At 42.3% G+C, this 18438-nt stretch overlaps 1 long non-coding RNA gene across 3 annotated transcripts in view; it reads right to left on the bottom strand.

Annotated features, from left to right (window-relative positions):
- LOC115567807 (uncharacterized) overlaps positions 1-18438 on the bottom strand; it is a 114621-nt gene that overhangs the window by 11139 nt on the left and 85044 nt on the right. For 2 of the 3 annotated variants that reach the window (XR_003981256.1, XR_003981255.1), the window contains one exon: positions 10774-10836. This is a non-coding gene — a long non-coding RNA (uncharacterized LOC115567807). Of the gene's footprint in view, positions 1-10773; positions 10837-13064; positions 13192-18438 lie in introns of all 3 variants that reach the window. The other variant, XR_003981257.1, reaches the window with a different exon arrangement.

The raw sequence follows: 18438 nt of genomic DNA on the forward strand, positions 1-18438 counted from the left end.
TACATATTGTTTAACATACAAACCCAGACCTGCATGTTCCTGTGCCACTTATTTCCTCATGAGCCACTCTCTAGCACATCGGATTAAACAATTGTGGGCATGAGCTATGACAAAAGAGGCTTTAAAGCTCACTCAACTCAATAAAAGGCCGAAGATGTCAGCTGTGAAATATGTTTGACTTGGTTGAATGCCGTTTCAAGTCTCAAATGTAATGATTTTGTTGGACAAGCGCAACGTGGTCTTGACAGTACGGCCCTGTGCTTGGCTATAAAATGCGAGTATCTCAGTACACGTGTGAAAGAGATCATTGCCAGAAGCGGGAAAGCTGCACATACTATAAATCTCGCACAGCATTTATCATAACATTTGAGCTTCTGAGACTATAAGTTCAAAGACTCTGAGATGAGGCGCGGTGATTCAGCAATCTATCATCAGTGTGAGAGTGAGACACTGTTTGTCTTTGTGTTAATTGAAGTAAGCTGAAAGGCGAGCATTTAGTTTTTAAATGACTGCAAGGCAACGGAGCCAGTTTTTTGATCATGGGCCGCTGAAGATAAATCCATCCCCCTTGTCTGTGTTTCACCATTCTTTAATTTCTCTCTCTGCTCGTCAAACAGTATCCTCTCTGTGGAGTGTTTTTTTTTTTTCTTTTTTCTCCTCTGTTAACAGTTATTCTCAGTGTTATGTTAGGAGTCAAATATGCTGACTCGCAGCGTGACCGTGATGTCAACACACCGGAATGCACCTCCGTCTCTGGAGGGGTAGAAGGGCGAGTTTGCGTTTGATTGACAGGTGGTGAGTCAGGCCACTGAGTGAGGAATGTGCGGCGAGAAAGCCGGAGAAGAAATAAGAGAGAGAGAGAGAGAGGGAGATTGTGAATGATTGACTGTACCTGCTGAGCAATTAGAGTAAGATTAATTGGTTGGCTGTCACTTCATTGGACTGTTATTAGCTGAGGTGCTCCTCTCTGGAAACCATTTAAATGTGAGCTAATTGACGTAATTGTTCTGAAGATGACAGAACTCCTGTGGTATTACAGAACACACTTCGCTTTCTCCCCTCTGTGGATTAACAATGAACTAAATGGTAATTGACAAAACGTTGCATTTCAGAAGAGAGGTGACAGCAGCGAGAGGGGGAGATGAAGGGCGGTAGAAAGGGAGGGAAAGCGAGAGGAAAAAAACAATATTGTCAGTGTGCGCACATGTGTGTGTGTGTGTGTGTGTGTGTGTGCAGGTTCGAACAGCATGGAGTTGAGGTCATGGAAACTTAACCGCCTGTGTGTTTTGGCCTGTGGATTAGCCAGGACATGCCTCCACACTGGCTGGAATGCTTCGTGATCGTGCACACACACACACACACACACACACACACACACACACACACACACACACACACACACACACACACCGCACACACCACAGGTCAGGTTTGGAAATTAGAACAGAGTCTGAAATGACCTTGCGAGGCTGTACAACAAGTACAAAGTGTATAGGATTTATAAATGATCCATCCCCAAAGCACTAACACATATCACATCTTAGCTCGAGCTCATTGTGAATTCATTATCGTACTAACTCACGCACTTTGTTGATACTGCTTTTAATATTCAAATGCTGTAAATATTTGATTATTTGTGCATAATTAATGCAATGCTTGCTGCATAATTGTAACAAGAAAAAAAAAAAAAACACTTGAGCATATATTTTTAAACCTTCGTTGCTGTGTATTTCCAACTCGCCTGACAGAAACGTGTACTGTACACTGCGCGACGTGAACATCGCTGAGGAAGATCAGAGGGAGTCAGGCGCCAGAGTAAACTGTCGCAGAGATTAAATGACATCACTAGCATTCGGGAAGTCATCCTTCGTTAAAAAGACATCAAATTATGTGACAAGTCTTCGCGAGCGTCGCGTTTTTCCACAGGTAGGGTGTAAACCAATTAAGACAAGTGTCTTTTCTTGCAGCATCTCCGAGATGATCAGGCTGATAAACAAGCAGAGGAGCAAGTAGATGTATTCACTTGCATCTACTGCTGAAAGGAGAATTTTTTTTGTGTAATGTCAAGTCAACTCCTTTTCCTCTGGCTGTGGCTGCATGAAAAAGTTTTAAGTCAAGTTTTTGTATGACTTATTATTTATTCATCTACTTATTATTTGCGTTTTGTTTTGTGAGTAGCATAAAGAGACAACAACTATAATTCTGTTATACAACCCCGCATTGTAGGATGATAGCTGACTGAACCTTGTACCTGCAGCTTCCGTTTCCAGATTCTACTTTAAATTATGAGGATATAAAGAAGAAGCCGGATGAATGCACCTCCAACATTTCAATCAGTTTATTTTTAATCTAAGAGATGCGACAAAAGTGCTCAAATAAGTGCTGAAGGCTTACAAAACACTTCAGACAGTTTTTATATAACTAAAAGTCCTCTAGATTACCACTCTTGTACTTCTGTTCAGCCTTGCATTCAGTCCACAAGCTTACATATTTGTAAGACATGGAGCTAACTAAGAAAGTGAAAAGGCTTCAGTGTTGAATATTATTTTAAGCTGAGTGTGTTATAAGACACTACATGAGCCACATTAATACAGGACGACCAAATTAGCTTCTGCGTGCCCCATCTGGACGTATTCGAAATCACTGTAGCCTGTAGAATAAGCACACCCAGATGTCTTTATTAAAGAGGTGTAATATTTTATAATTCGGACTGTACACATTCAGCAGGTTTCACAGAAATTAAAACTGTGAAAACAAGCATTTCAGAGACTCTAACATATGAACATGTTTCCTGTCGGTGCCTATACATTCTCTGGAAAGACAAACCCCACCCACCACCTGGAATGAATTACAGTAGGTTACAGTTGGGCATATCTTCCCCTCAGTGAGCAGGAAATGGTTTATTTCTCCTGAGTAGACCCTGTCCCAGCTAGGGAAGTGGCTAACCACATGAAGCTAGTCTGTTTGCGCACAGCAATTTGCACAGGTGAGAGAGAGGATGGGCCGCAGGGAGGAACACAGCAGCACCTTGTTTAGTCCCACCAGCCCGCCGCTGGGGAATGCAGGTCGCTCGGTAGAACACATGAATTCATTTCATTCATCAATCGCAGACAAAGATTTGTTCAGGGTTTTAGATCACACGTGCGAAACAAATATTCTTAAATGGTTATAAATAGAGTTTAACTGAGTTGTGTCAAGGTGGCAGAATTACCGTGACGGCAGCAAAGACTGATAATTGGAGGTGCAACATGTAAGAATATATACAGCTTTAAACAGTGTGGAATATGTATTTTATTCCAACTGACCAGAATACTTTGATCATAGCCACATGATACAGAATGAAGCAGTTTAATGAAACATATTTTGCGACCCACAGGGACTTTTCAGTAAAAGCAGCTCTCACCTTTTATTCTATAAGTGAGATAACAGAGGGGGCTCAGTGGTTAGCGCCGTCCCTTTAAAGCAGAACTGTCATGGTTTTGATCCTAACCAGGGTCAACTGGGGAGTTGGCTCTTTTCCCCAACGTTTGTGTAGCTTTTTAACCAGGTGCGCCAGTTTCCTGCAGTTCGTAGACACATCAGGGGAATTGGACTCAAACAGGAACTTCCTTAAAGTATGCACGGCTAGGCTCTGAGTATGTCTCAACTTGAATAAATCACATTCACACTTCTGTTAAGGGAGACATATTATGCTCATTTCAGGTTCATAATTCTGTTGAGGTTACAACTAGAATAGGTTTACTGCTCACATCGGTTTCCTCATACTATAAGTTCTGCAGGACTGTATCCCCCCTCTGCCTGAAATGCTCTGTTTTTAGCTCCTGTCTCTTCAAGGTCCCCATCGAATACTCTCCTCTGATTGGACAGCTCACACACGGCTGACCAAACATCACTCACACCAACAGAGTAGCTGCGCTAAATCAATTCTTATGTGCCAAACTAATTGCGAAGCACAAATTATGCAAATGTGTCACACGGTGATGTCATGATGTCACAGAATTGAAGGCGGGACTACTGACGAGGCACTCCAAAAGCAGAGTTTTCTGTGGGAGAGAAAAGTTTCTGTTGGCGCGGACTTTGAGCTTTTTAAATTTCAAGATCTTTTACATGCACAACAAAATGATATGTATTAAACACTGAAGGAAAGAAAAAAAATGAAAAAGGATATAGGTCTCCTTTAAAAGTAATCTCTAACTGCACAGACAAGTCTGTTAGGCCATGGTTTTTAAAGAGGGCTATTTCTGTCTGGTGTTAAACGTCTTACATTGGCGCTGGCCCGCTTTTCTTTTCTTGGCCTTCCTGTGGACAAGTGGTCGAGGGTGTTCATTAGGCCCCATTGTGTGACCTGCTAGTCTTGTGATAATGTTGTGGGGCTGTCGCTAGCAGGGCGAGGACACACAAAAGTGCCAGTCTGATCTTGTCACATGGGCCTCATAGCGACACAAAGGACACACACACACACACACACTTATAAACACAGTGACGTCCCTCCCACATCTACCAATTATTCCTGCATTCATTTTGAAAGAACGATTCTTGCCAATAGAAGCGGTACAAATAGTTCATTGAAATCATTATCACATATCCTACCTGACCTCCATCCCTCCGTTTACTCCCTTGATTTCCATTATCTGACAGTGCTGAGGGCTGTTACCTTATTTGTCCGTCAATCTTTCATTTTTTCCCCCCTCTACCTTTCTATCCCTTCTCAAGGTTACTTTATTCTGACTTTCTTTTATCTTCTGCATATAAAACCTCCCATCCATCCTTCCCACTGTTGGATTTTGCCTCTGTTATGAGGTTATTCAGACTTGTTTACAACCCCCCCACCCTCCCTCTCTTCTCCTCCAATCTTTCATTCATCCATCACGGCTGATGATCGTCCATCACCGATACAGCCATTCCGCCATCTTTATCATCCGTCTTTAGTAGCGGTTGTTTATGTCTGCTTGACTCTCTGCCGTGCTGTTTACTGACCGTCCTTGCCTCTTTTTTTTTGGAGCACTCTCCTTCAACTCTTTAGCCCGTCTTATTTATTATAACTTCTATCATCCCTCTCCATCCATCCATCCATCACTTCAGAGCAGACTTTTTGAAGCTTGCTATCTATAAAAAAAATCACCACTCTCTCTTTCTTTCTGTCTCTCTTTCCATCCCTACATCCAGCTCCCTCACCTTTGCAGAGAGTTAGATCGTACACCGCGGCTTCATCTTTCATCATCCCTCTCTTCCTCGCCCGTCACTCTCCGTTCTCCTTCTCTCTCTCTTTTGGGGAAGTTATTGGAGGCTGTTTGGGTTTGTTTATCTAACGTTTCTCATCTCATCCTCACCCGTTCACTTCTCACTTCTCTGTCTATTCCCTCTCCCTCCATCCATGTCTCGACCTTTATGGTACAAAAAGTTGCTTTATTTCGCAGACCGTATACGGCTCCCTTCTTTCCAACATCACCGCAGGCAAACGCTGTGGTCGATGCTTATTTCTCTCCTCAGAGGAAAGGCTGTAAAAAAACAAAAACAAAACACAAATATCTGACCGCAACAAACCGGGCCAGACTGTTAGCACCACCCCACATGATGAGACTGTATGAAGAATATAGTTTAACAGACTGAGAAGCAAGCATATGTGCACAAACACACAAAGCCACAAACCCTGTCAGATGTCCATCTCACACTCCAGAACTACTGTTACTGTTTTCTCTTTTTTTCTGCTCTTGATTTATGCAGCAATCCCCTGTAAAAGTCCAACTCGCACCCGTTCTTGTTTTGACTGACCGGCTGCCCTCCATCTCTTTTCAAAGTGTAGAATTTCATGCACCTTGAGCAAAAAAAAAAAATGTTTAAAATGGAAGAATTGGCGAGAGGGGAGAGGGAAGAAACACAGCTGAGGTAATAACCTGATTTCGCCTCAGTTGGTTTTGATTTAAGAAAGGAAGAGTGTGTCAGAGAAAACAGCAGGCGCTCTCCTGTCTCGATTCCTTGCCAGATTTTTTGAGGGGAGAGCGAGGGAGGGACGGAGACACGGAATGAAAGGAGAGACAAACCGAACAAAGAGAGATAGAGACGGTGAATCACACCCCATGCCAATAAAACTAACTGACACAAAGAGACAGAGATACCATTGAGAAAATGAGCCCGCTACAGAGGGAGACAGGGGAAGGGAGATGGAGAAGGACGAGTGGGAGGGTATTACTGACGAATGAATTTTTAATAGCACTGAGATCAGCCGTACCAGGAGCTCAAACAGAAATAAATATCTTTGCCTCCATAATTTAAACCTCTTTTTATGAAAAAGGTAGCAACAGCGTGTTTATTTTATTTTTTCCTACCGGGATGATTCTTAATCAGTCAGCAAACATGACAGTGTACCTGACGCCAAAGAGCAAGGGCAACAACAAGACAGGCAGGGACAGAGAGGCTTATGGGTAAATACAGCGTTGCACGCCACTCACACCACGCACACACCAGCCCGTTGATTACCCCAGGTGTCTGTATTCACACATGAGGAGCATTTGAATATTAAACTCCCCCAAAAACATGTGTCAGCCCTCGCCCATCTGTCTGTCACCCTGCAACGCCCTGACAATTGCACGAGCACAATTAATGTAAAGCTGGAGGATGTGCCAATTTACCCCCAATTTCCTGCTTACAGCGTCAGACTTTTTCTTTCAAATGTGGATTTTTTTTAGCATAATATATGAGGCGTGCCATTTCCCTTGCCAAAAGCATCTCCACATTGCCGAGGATGTCCCAATTTGCAGATTCTGAAGCACGTCCCAATTTAGTGCTTAAAAAATTACAATTTTAGCAGCTCCATTCAAATGCGCATCTTCACATGAAAAAAGGCTCTTTTGGTCCATTTTGCCGCTCACATTTTCTTGCCATTTTAGTTCTTGAAATTCTGGTTTGCTATCGACGTCCAGGTTTAGCATTTCAGCGAAGGGAGGGGCAAGGCAGATGTCAAGCTGGAACATTTTCAGTCTTCAAATCAAGCCATTGTCTTTCTTCATCCTGCCTTAAGATTAATTTGTCCATTAGGCCCTCTGTCAAATTTGCACTTTCAATGAGCCCCTCTGCAACAGATGCAGAGTGATGTTTTTGAAAGTTATGTCGTGTGCACTGACAAAAGATCTTTGTTCAGCTTTCCTTAAAAGAGGTACTGTACAGGATTGTAGCAGTAACTTGACAATTCCCTCGTTTGAGATCAAACTTTCATTCCTTTGCAGCAGGTGGTGACTGAAACCCGTTATCCTCACCATGACATGGAAAACCAATGTTTTGTCATTGCCATCTCATGCAGATGCACAAGGTACCTGGCTTTCAGCTAACTCCAATGGGATGCCATCAGCAAATAGACAGCTAGAGGAAGTCAGATAACTTGGCATTATGAGACAAACAAAATCCACCTGGCTGGACGTGGGGAGTGGATGGATGGGTAAAATATAGGACTTTAACCCAGGAAATGGCTGTTTGTGTCCTATATTAAACCAAAGTCAACAACTCTACCAGCCGCTCATTGATCCCTTGGCTGAGGGGTGTGACAAAACGTTGGCGACTGATGAAATATAAATGAGGACAGGCTTGATATGCAACTGTATGACAAACTTCATACACCCACACTAAATCGGGTCGGCAGTGACCATTTTGACATGAATAACCACTGCTAGCCACAAAGGAGAAGAAATCAAACCTAAGGTAGAGACATTTTTAAAAATGTCTTTGTAGGGTCCTTTCCACAATGTTGAATGACACTTAAAATAACAACATCAGTGGCAAAGACAAGCAGTAGGGTGGATGTAAATTGATGGTTTGCAATGGCCCCAAAGGATTACTTTCAGTCTGTTTCATAGTTTCAGGCTGCATTCCTCTAATTCAATAATGGACCAGTGTCAGTTTTTTTTTCCTTATTAGTCATGCGGGAAAACTGGTTCGAGGTTGAAAAATACCAAAGTGAGCCTTCAGAGATATGGTGAGGGAAGATTCCACAGTTCCAAAGTTTCCCTGTGCAAGTTTTTAGATATATTCTTTCCAGAGAATTCATGCAAGCTTGAATTCAGCAGTTATTCCATATTTGGACAAACCAAAGTTGAAATAAAGCCAAAAGTAGAATAATGCGTTGGGGTAAGGATAAGGTGTTTTACGTCAGTGATAGAATCCAAATAATTCCCCAACCTTTGCATGAGACACAGAGGAGTGGAATGATCAATATTCAGGTTCCTCTCTGTTGTTTGAGACGTCTGTTGAGCTTTCAATTTTAATTTTAAGGAAAGGGATTGATTAAAATTCCGGACAGCAGTTTTCAGAAAGCTATTCCAGTTTTGAAGGGCACGTTCAACAGTGTGGTTTTAATAAGTGAAATGGATCAACAACCGCTGAGGTTTAAGGGTTTGGTTGCTGCATTCTCTTTCCCAGGGAGATGAAATCATAATGCAGCACGCTGACCTTGTGCAAAATATAATTAATCCAACTTGATTTAATTAACATATATTCTCTCTTTTCTCCTCTTTTGTATGCCACAATCTGTTGCTCAGCTCAGCTCGTTGTATACTTTTTAACATAAAGCATAATCAGGACTGCTGTGATGTTTCGAGTAAAATGCAGAAGAGAGAACAAAAAGAAAAAGAAAAGAAACGAATGACTCAAAGAAATATACAATGTTTTTCTGTAAGGCTGCTCTGTTTACCCTTGTTTATACTTAAATCCATGGTTTTATTGTTGCCTTCAGAAATGGTAAACAGTTCTCTTTTCCATTCCCTCCCTATATCCAGTCATCCATTCATTCATCAACCTTTCTTCACTCTGCTGTAAATGTTTTTTGGGCCAATTTATCTCTATTTTTTTTCAGAGTGTCTGCTGTCCTCCCCTCTTCCTTTTGTACTCTCTTTATTTCCATCTTGGCCATATTTAGGTGTCAGATGTCAGATACATGCATGCGCATATGTACTATATATTATTATAGATCACTCATATTCTTCTCCTGACTTTATGGATTTGGTTAAAACTAAATGAACTAAATCTCTTCTTTCTTCTGAGGGGCTAGTCTGCTACAGTGTTGTCAGCTGTTTTTTGTTTACATATGATTTGATCTAGAATCTAACTTTAATGACTTAAAGAGTAGGCAGCATACTTAGACAAAGTCTTTCTCGAATTGGTAATGTTCATGAGTTGTGATGTTTATTAAACTTTCTCACTAGTGCCTTTCACTCTCTCATTGATTTACTTTAAGTCAGTCAGTTCAAAAGATGTAATTTAACACAGCTCATAACACTGGCCATTGGAACAGTACAGCACAGCTAAAAGGATATTCCAGTGTAAATTTAATCCATGGTCTAACACACCGTGACACCGAGTAAGAACCTCCTCGAGAGATCAAGTTTTCCAACAGCTAGCTTATGCAGTTTTAGCAACCTCCGAAAAGACCGCACGATAACAATACACTGCAGTCTATGCCTCCAACAAGAAACCGCCATCAAAAAGCCACTCATAGCCACAAATAATGCTCAGAACAGCACCCAACTTCAGCAACAGCACAAATAGGGTCCCAGCACATAGTTCGAGGCATCAAACATCAGCTAGTTTTGCCAGATTTCAACTGAAAAGAGAACACAACTCACCACTCTCCTGCTGCAGCTTGCTCGTTGTGGGGAAGCCCTGATGAGTCGATTACCAAGTGCAGTTAGAAATGCTCAATTCCGTTCTTTTCCCTGTCAGCTCTCGATAATAACTGTTATAAACTGGTAGGCAAGACACATGTTAACTTCGATTGCATTTCCATGCCATGTTTCATCAGGGCTTCCCCACAACGAGCAAGCTGCTGCAGGAGAGTGGTGAGTTGTGTTGTCTTTTCAATAGAAATCCGGCAAAGCTAGCAGATGTTTGATGCCTCGAACTATGTGCTGGGACACTATTTGTACTGTTGCTGCAGTTTCGTGCTGTTCTGAGCATTATTTGTAACAATGAGTGGCTTTTTGATGGCGGTTTCTTGTTGGAAGCATAGACTGCAGTGTATTGTTATCGTGCCGTCTTTTCTGAGGTTGCTAAAACTGCATAAGCTAGTGGTCGGAAAACTTGATCTCTCGAGGGGGGGTCTTACTCGGTGTAATGGTGTGTTAGACCATGGACTAAACTTACGCCTGAATATCCCTTTACCTAGATGCAGGCAAGTACAGTTTATCAGTGTCTTTAAATGGCAAGTTTTTAACAAGCACTATTTTAGCAATTGTAATAAAAGTCGTAAATGCAGTGGTAGTTTCAATAGTGGTACGTTTTCAAAGTTGTCTAAAGCCTCTGTAAAGACAGGATTGACACACGCACAAACTGCGTGTGTGTCATCGCAGTAAATGCAGATAAAATGTACAGTGGTGACGCGTTTAACATATCATATAGAGGCAGTAGTGTTCTTTCCTACACCTATTCTTATTACAAAGGGCACTCACAATGACAAATTAAAAGTCCCATTAATCCGACAGTGTAATCCCTCCAGTGCATGGAGCGGTCTATTCAGCCTGAGTGTGGATTAGAGAACACTGAGACCCTGTGTTGGTGGTCACTGGTGTATAACACCTCATAAAGATAATATGCCATGTGTGTGCGTGTGTGCGCGTGTGTTTCCTGATTTGCTGCTGGTGGTCAACATTATATACCACAGAAAGTTTGCGCGTGTGGATGTGTGTGTGTGTGTGTGTGTGTGTGTGTGTGTGTGTGAGTGGGTGTGTGTATGTGTGTGTGTGTGTTGTACATGTGGATAATGTGCTTCTTTTCTTTCTTTGTCGTTACCTGGTGAAGGGGAAAATCCCTGTGAGGTGGTCCTCCTGCAATGTGGACTTCAGAGAAGGGGGCCTGTAACGGAGGAAACGCCGAATTAATAAAATAAGCCCCCTGAGTCGAACACTATTTCAAGTCGGAGGGCTCAGAAAGGTGATGGAGGGGAGGGTTTTAATGGATAAAGTAAAGCAGGGACCAAAGATAAAAATGCCACCATTTGCAAGTGTTTTAACCCTTAACCCATCCATCCAGAGGTTTACTGAATTAAGAATGCTTGATGCAAGATTATCACCTCATGGTTGCTTACTCATTCAAAGCTTTGTTTGTGGTCATTAGCTTCATCAATAGGATATTTTCTCAGTCTATAGAACAGCTCTGACTCAAAAACAGGCTTTTTTTTCAGAGGAAGTTGTCAATTTTTGTCAATCACCTCCCTCCCTCACCGTCTCGTCAACAACGCAAACTGTTGTCCTCACTGGTGTGTACAGTACCACTAAGTACCTATAAAATCCTAATTCCAACCCACACAGTGAAAAAGCGAGCAAACGTGCCCCTCTTGACCCCGCTGCATCTCATTCCCTGAGATCATTCGTTAAACGCAAATTGGAGCTGGTGGGCAGAAACGCAGATGGCGAACGGGAAAGTGAAGCAGTAATAATAATAAACATTTATATCCCTCTGCAGCAGAATGGGAAAATCTATACAGCACAGCCTTCATACAATCAAGTAAAATATATCGGTCAGAGATGCACGGCTGCACAGCTCTCACTGGAGTTGGGAATGAATGTATTCATCATGCACTGTTGTTGCATCCCAAATGGGGACAATCTTTAAAGGTGGTCCTAAACAGAAAAACAGTTTCATTTGAAGCAATGATGCATGGTGGTTTGTGTTTGTGTGTGCATGTGGGCGTGCATCGGAGAGGTGTACAGCATGTATATATTCATGGCTGACTTTCATAGCCATTTAAACGAGGCCCACTTGTCTACAGTGGCAGACTAGCAGATATTACTCCATTTCAGCCCTGCCAGCTTATAGCACAGTAAAGCTGATGTTGCTAGTTTATTATAAAGCATGCACCGAGTCAAGTGCGTGTGCAACTGAACACTATGCATACTTATTAGTCTGAAGTGGTCTGGTGATGACACACTCTTTGTTCGCAGATAAGAACAAGGACAAAACTCTTGTTAATTCTCATGAAGGATTCAAATTGACTTAATTTCATTGGACTATCGTCATTTTATCAGACTAGCTTCTGTATCAAACATGATTTTATGTCAGCAACCCTAACCTTGATGAGTAAAAATTTGAGAATTTGGTGTTACTCAAGTCTGAAGTGCTTTCCAAGCTGTGGCTTCATACCAGAGATGAATTGCTTGTGGATATCTTTCATTCGGTCAGCATTTCATGTGAACCCTGTGTCATTTTCTGCTGCAGCCCTTTTATCTATTTTTCAGCAGGCCTGTTGGAACGTATCCACTGGCCCACCAAAGCAAACTATTTCCAGTCAAATCTTGCTATATTAATGCAGGACAGATGTACCCTCAGTTATGCTGTAAAAAGCACGGGTGGGCATGCACAAAGTGTCAGGTACAGTGCAGAACAAAAATCTCCTAATCCACCAACTCTTTGCTATTCATTATTATTTCACAGGGCAGCCGTCCCAAATACATAAGGCCCCTACCCTGCTCAGCCCAGTCTGCCAAGCTCTAACTCTGGGTTTGATGTTACTCCAACATCCAACAGGCTATGATTATTTCATTCCTTTTTTAACATAACACATCAATTATTCAACCTTTGCTAGACCAGATTTGATTTATTTATTTTTTTTGATTTAACAAAAATGACTGCGTGTGTGTGTGCGTCCACCCATCTGAAGGGGAGACTGAATATGAAATGGTCCGCAAAGATAATACCTCATGACTCAGATGATAGATGGATGGCGAGGGGGTGGAGTAGAGGAAGAGAAAATGCAAGTGCTCTGGAATAAATGATGAATTCATTAGCATACGATGCCAAATGCTCCTTCCACTCTGCGATGAATTGCCTCCCGTCCTCAAAGCAAAATGTCCACACAACAAGTGTAACTGTGACAGCGGATGGTGTAATATTATACACTGACACAAATCCATTACCTCCAGGTTTTTGCAGCACAGTTAAGTGATTTCAAATACCCAATGGGTAGCAATAGTGAACTTTTACTATAAACATGATGAAGTCCTAAAAGTTGGAACTTAGTCCCTAAAGCATTTCATTGTTAAATTAATTAGCTTGCGATGTGCAAGCCTCTCATTAATTCCTACCTTTACAAAAACGTTTCCTTTATCCTTTTGGCCTCATTTCCACTCTCACTCTCTCCGTGTCTCTCCTTCCCCTGCCATTCCTCTCCTCTCCTTACATCCCCATCTCTGCTAATGAGCCCACTTAAATCTATGCCAAAACACAAACAGCAAGAGAAGAAGAAATAAGTACAGTGCTTACTGGAAGCTCTGTTTGTTAAAGGATTCATCATGTGAGCTGTTTTCAATAAATAATAAATGCAAACGCTGACTTTTGTCTGCAGACGAGACTTCGGGACATGAATTATGCATTGTTATTCCTGGATAGGGGCAATACAGGGACAGGGTGGCAGTGTCTGTGTGTGTGTGTGTGTGTGTGTGTGGGTGTGTGTGTGCATGTGTGTGTGTGAGGTAGATCCCTGGCACACACTGTGAATGCAGTTTTTGAGGCTTACAATCAAGGCGCTTATGTGGACACAACTCACCGTGATTACAACTCTCCTGACATTGTTTTTTGTGCAAATACACGTGTGGAGGCATATTTTGACTTTGTGTTCAAACTTAACTCATTGCAAACTGTACCATTCAGCTATTACTGTTAGTTCTACTAATGCTAATCGAGTGTCTTGATTGGTCGGGATGCCTGTGTGTGTGTTTGCCATTTGTCCTATGTGTGGGAGGTGTGTGAGGTGGCCCTTACAGCACATTTGTGTTTATAGTATTTTTCCATTTGATCTCTACTCTCTCGCTTCTCTCTTCTTTTTTTTTCCTGCTGTTTCCTACTCTGTAATCATTACAACAACAAAGGAAGCTGCGTTCCCGCTAGACAGCGGAAAGGTTCTACTAGCAATGCTAAAATGTACGCGTTTCATTTATTTATTTATTTTTCTGATTCTCGTCTGTTGTCACCGAGGGAACATGAGTGTAAAACTTGATTGAAAATCAGGAAAAAAGGGAATAATTACAAAGAGGAGAAAGGCACCCATCCACCCGAGACAGCAATCATCAGTGATCTCTGCTGTCATTTCACTCGGCGGTAAATAATTCATCAAAAGAAACAAAGGGGAAACAAATATGCAAATAAACCCCAAAAAGGCCAGAAACATCGGCCTGCCGCCACATGGGAAGAATAGTAGTGGATTATTATCATGGCAGGTTACGACTGTGATGAATCTGAATTCCTCTTGTTTCATCTACCTTGACAGTGCTGAAGTCACACATACACAGAGGGGGAAGAAAAAAAAAACCTGGAGGGATTTGAGGGTTTGATTGAGGAGGGAGGGATGGATTAAGGACAAGGGGAATGGAAGGATTGAGGGAGGGGGAAGGAGAGGCGGGGTAGGAGAGGCAGGGAAGAGGGGTAGTCGACATTGGAGGGGAGAAGAAAGAGATTTGAGAGGGGAAGGGAGGAAAGGAGGGAGGAAAGCTTTTGAGGGTGTATTCGACAGTGCTGTGAAAGGTAGCCATCAAGGGCTTTGATGAAAAGCGCAGGCCTTCTAAAGCTTAGGAGTGACAGCATATGATTTGGTCAAAGCATGAAGCTTTTCAAAGGTAGACATTCTCACTCCCATTCATCTCTCTCGGGTTGGATATAACTTTTGGGGCTGAGCTCCAGCAAAATTCCGAATTGGTTTGACAGATTGACTGCATGTGGTATTGTCCCTGAGACTTACGGACAGTAGGCCGGCTGGAAATGTAGACATCCTGAAAGGAAGGGGAATTACATGTAATGTTTCAACAGCCTGTCCCAGATCAGCAGCTATGCAGAAAGACACTTTTTTATTGAGGAAGTGACATAAGATTCGTAATTCTGTCTGCCTAAAAGAAAGCTCATTATCATTGGCCTTGGTCCTTTAATGGCAACCCTATAAACAGGCTTAATAAAAGCTAAAGAGCTGCATGCATGGACTCATTTGTGAGTGTGTGTGATTGACAGTCCAAAAACGTGTATGTTTGAACACCCGGCTGCCCTGACTTCGTCCAAAATCCACATCTTAAATTCTAATTTAAGCAAGAAACACCCGCCAGAATAAATATTGGCAACTTACATGCTGCAACTTTCTGTTCAAGTATCGGTTTTATATTTTTTGTTCTGACAATGCTGTGCTTATGGTCTGGTTTGACACAGGCACAAAAAACACTTGTTTAGGGTTGAAATAAGACAGCCCGTTCTGACACCCGGTGCATTAAATGCAGCGGCCTGGTCAGTATCCAATTTGGCGCTGTGGGTACCCTTTTAACAGTGCCCCCTCTAATCCAGTCTGGGGACAGGGTTTTGATTCCCATTTGTGACCAAGAGTCAAGAGTGATTTGTTTTTAGTTTATCTAAAATAAGTAAGTTGATGTATATACACTACTCACAATAAGTTAGGGATATTGTTATTTACATGAGTGCTTTTCCTATTTGGTCTGAATTTTAATGAAATAAGTAAAAGTTCCCTTTGATATTACTAATAATGAATGAGAAGAAACACCATTTTCATTAGTTTAATATTTATTACCCCAACAATTTAGACAATAAGAAGGATAGCCCCAAATAACAAAGATTGACAATGTCAGTAGCGGGTGTTTCCACCATTTGCCGCAATGACAGCTTGACAGCGACGTCTCATGCTCCTCACTAGCCTCATGATGTTGTTCTGAGGCAATGCGTTCCACTCCTCCACAAGTGCTACACGCAGTTCTGCCAGGTCACGTGGGGGTGGGGTACGATCATCCAGTCTCTGCTTCAGCTGGTCCCAGACGTGCTCTATGGGATTGAGAACATTGGGTCTCATTCACCATTATCTTCTTAAGAATCTTCTTAGATTCTTTCTTAAGTTGTTCTTAAGAGGTTCCTTAAGAAAACCCTACGTCAGATTCACCAACTCCTTCGTAAGCCTCAGAATTGTTCGCAGCTGTGTTCTTACATTGATGAAAGTCGCAAGAGCAATATATATGCCATTGTTTTGCGGGCCTTGGATGGAGAAATGCCACGTATAAATAGGGTGGGGGGGTTACTAATTGATGGCATGTTTCCAATTTACTTGATTTATCTTAAATCATTGGCACATTTAATTTATTTTAAAATTTTAAAAATATGAAATAAATGAATAAATATGACAGAATTATCACTGTAATATTGCATTTTATTGAACTACACAAGAGAAGAAAACACAACCATGCCAACATTTCGGCACTGAAATGTGCGTAAGAGTACTCCTGAGTGTTCGTAGGATTTGTTCTTGCCTAAGAAAAAATCCTAGATAAGAAAAAATTCATGAATGCCACAATCTTTGTAAAATCTTCATAAGTGGGACTTAAGAACAAATTTGTTCGTAAGAACGGTTCATGAATGAGGCCCATTGTTTGTGTTCACAGACTTTATGAAAAAGAAGGTTTCTGAACTACTCACGTTAGCTGCTGCGCTCCTGTGCGTCGCCGTCATCCCCGACAAAAAGTGTTGATCCCCGAGTGCGACCTGACAGGCAAGAGAGTAATGGTGAACCGCTCCTCAAGCGTGCCTGTCAGGTCGCACTCAGGGATCGACCCTTTTTGCCTGCCATGACGGCAAAGCGCAGGAGATGCAGCAGCTAACGTGAGTAGTTCAAAAACCTTCTTTTTCATAAACTCTGTGTACACAAACAATGTTCTCAATGCTCGTGTTCATGAGTAGAGACCCTGGTGATGCTACGAGCAAAGTTTCATGTTGTGTCGAGCCTTCTTAGTGTTCTAAAAATAGCGATTTTGATGCTAGCATGTCTTGCCCCATGCACTCCCGTTCAAAATTAACGTGCCCAAAACCGAAACTATGGTAAATCTTAAAAGTGCCTCTTTCGTCGTAATTATGCTTTCACACGAAGGTTTGACTCATATTCAATCCCAAATAAAGCCTTGGTTGCTTTTTGGCGAGAGTTTCGCTTTAAGTAACTTGAGTGAGGTTACATATGACATAAGTACATAACCCAAAGTATGATCTTTTCCTAGACCTAACCAAGTAATGATCATAAGTCATGATATGTCACACTATGTGAACTGTTTGTTAGCAAGCTTTTTTTTTTTTTTTTTCCAAGTCTAACCGGACGTTGCATATTACTTATTAATGAAGCATAGCACAAATTCATGCAGGACACAGAAGTCATAAGCCCCAGCTGTAGTCAGCTGACAGCAAGCTGATCAAATCAGCATCAATAACTGACCAACCACATCCACTCTTCCAAATTAGGTGGTCCATTTAAACCCAAGCCGTCATTCACTGATCTCTCTTCAACACTGCTGCACTCACATCGCTGCTGCCGGCAAGCTTGCCACCGCCACCCCAGCCTCCACCTGCTTAGTCTGAGTCTAAAATGGCTTCATTTATCTAGTTGCTTTGACTCTACTCCTGTATGCATTGCGCTCCCCAGATTGACTTAGCATGCTGCTTGTCAAATCCGGGGAGCTTTTGAAGTGGAGCCTTCAGCGCCAAGCTTAACTGTATATCATTTGTCGCAATAAATGATCTAATCAATGATAAGAGTGTTCCTGAATGAATTGCTAACCTTACTGCTGAGTCCTTCACATTCAGACTGATGGTAGAGGTGTAGGTATGCATCACTAGCCAATTTTATACTGGGCAGCAACCCCCAAATTTGGCTGTCCTTTTTGCAGCTAGGTCCACGGATTTAGACAGAAGGCAGTATATTGGGGGTCTGTTTGGTCCGCCAATATGACGCCTTGGTGGGTACACTTTTTGCCTCCTCCATTGCTATGTAAATCCTCGATGTGCCGGCAATTGCGTGAGATGGGCGGAGGTGCCGATGACCTGCACTGTTGTGCGACCCACAGCCGGGGAGTTTTAAAACCAGGAAACAGCTGATCACAGCAGTCGGTCCATCACTTCATCCGCAGACGTCAAGATGAGCAACTGGAAAGCTGCTGAAATCTGGAAGATGCTAGCATCTCCTCCATCTCTGTAGCTGTCTTGGTTGTCGGCTTGTTGTTGTAGCGGCAAGCTAATAACGGTCACTACTTTCAAATCCTTTCAAAAAGCCTCAGCTAACGGAGGGGCTAGGTGCTCTGCCGCACGCTTCCTTTTATAGTGGGGGTTTAACATTGGCATGTGTTTGACTGAGGAGGCGAGAATATGAGCCATGGGTCTATAATTAAGTAAATCTATCAAGTGTCGCCGCATTTGATACCATGGCAGGGGGGAAGCACCCATGAGGAGGCAGTGGCCATTCATGATTATGCTGCATCCTGCTGCATCTGACTTCGTGCTTCACGCACGTCATATGTTTACACCTACCCCAGTGGCGGCTTTTTTGACAAGAAGGAATATTACAGGTCCCTTTCACATAGACAAGGCGGCAGATTGCAGCCTTTACCTTGCTGCAACTGTGGCGCATTTTCTATCTAAAAGGGGCTGTTTGAAGATTAG

This window comes from Sparus aurata, chromosome 17 (assembly GCF_900880675.1).
Source record: "Sparus aurata chromosome 17, fSpaAur1.1, whole genome shotgun sequence".
Classification (NCBI taxonomy): domain Eukaryota; kingdom Metazoa; phylum Chordata; class Actinopteri; order Spariformes; family Sparidae; genus Sparus; species Sparus aurata.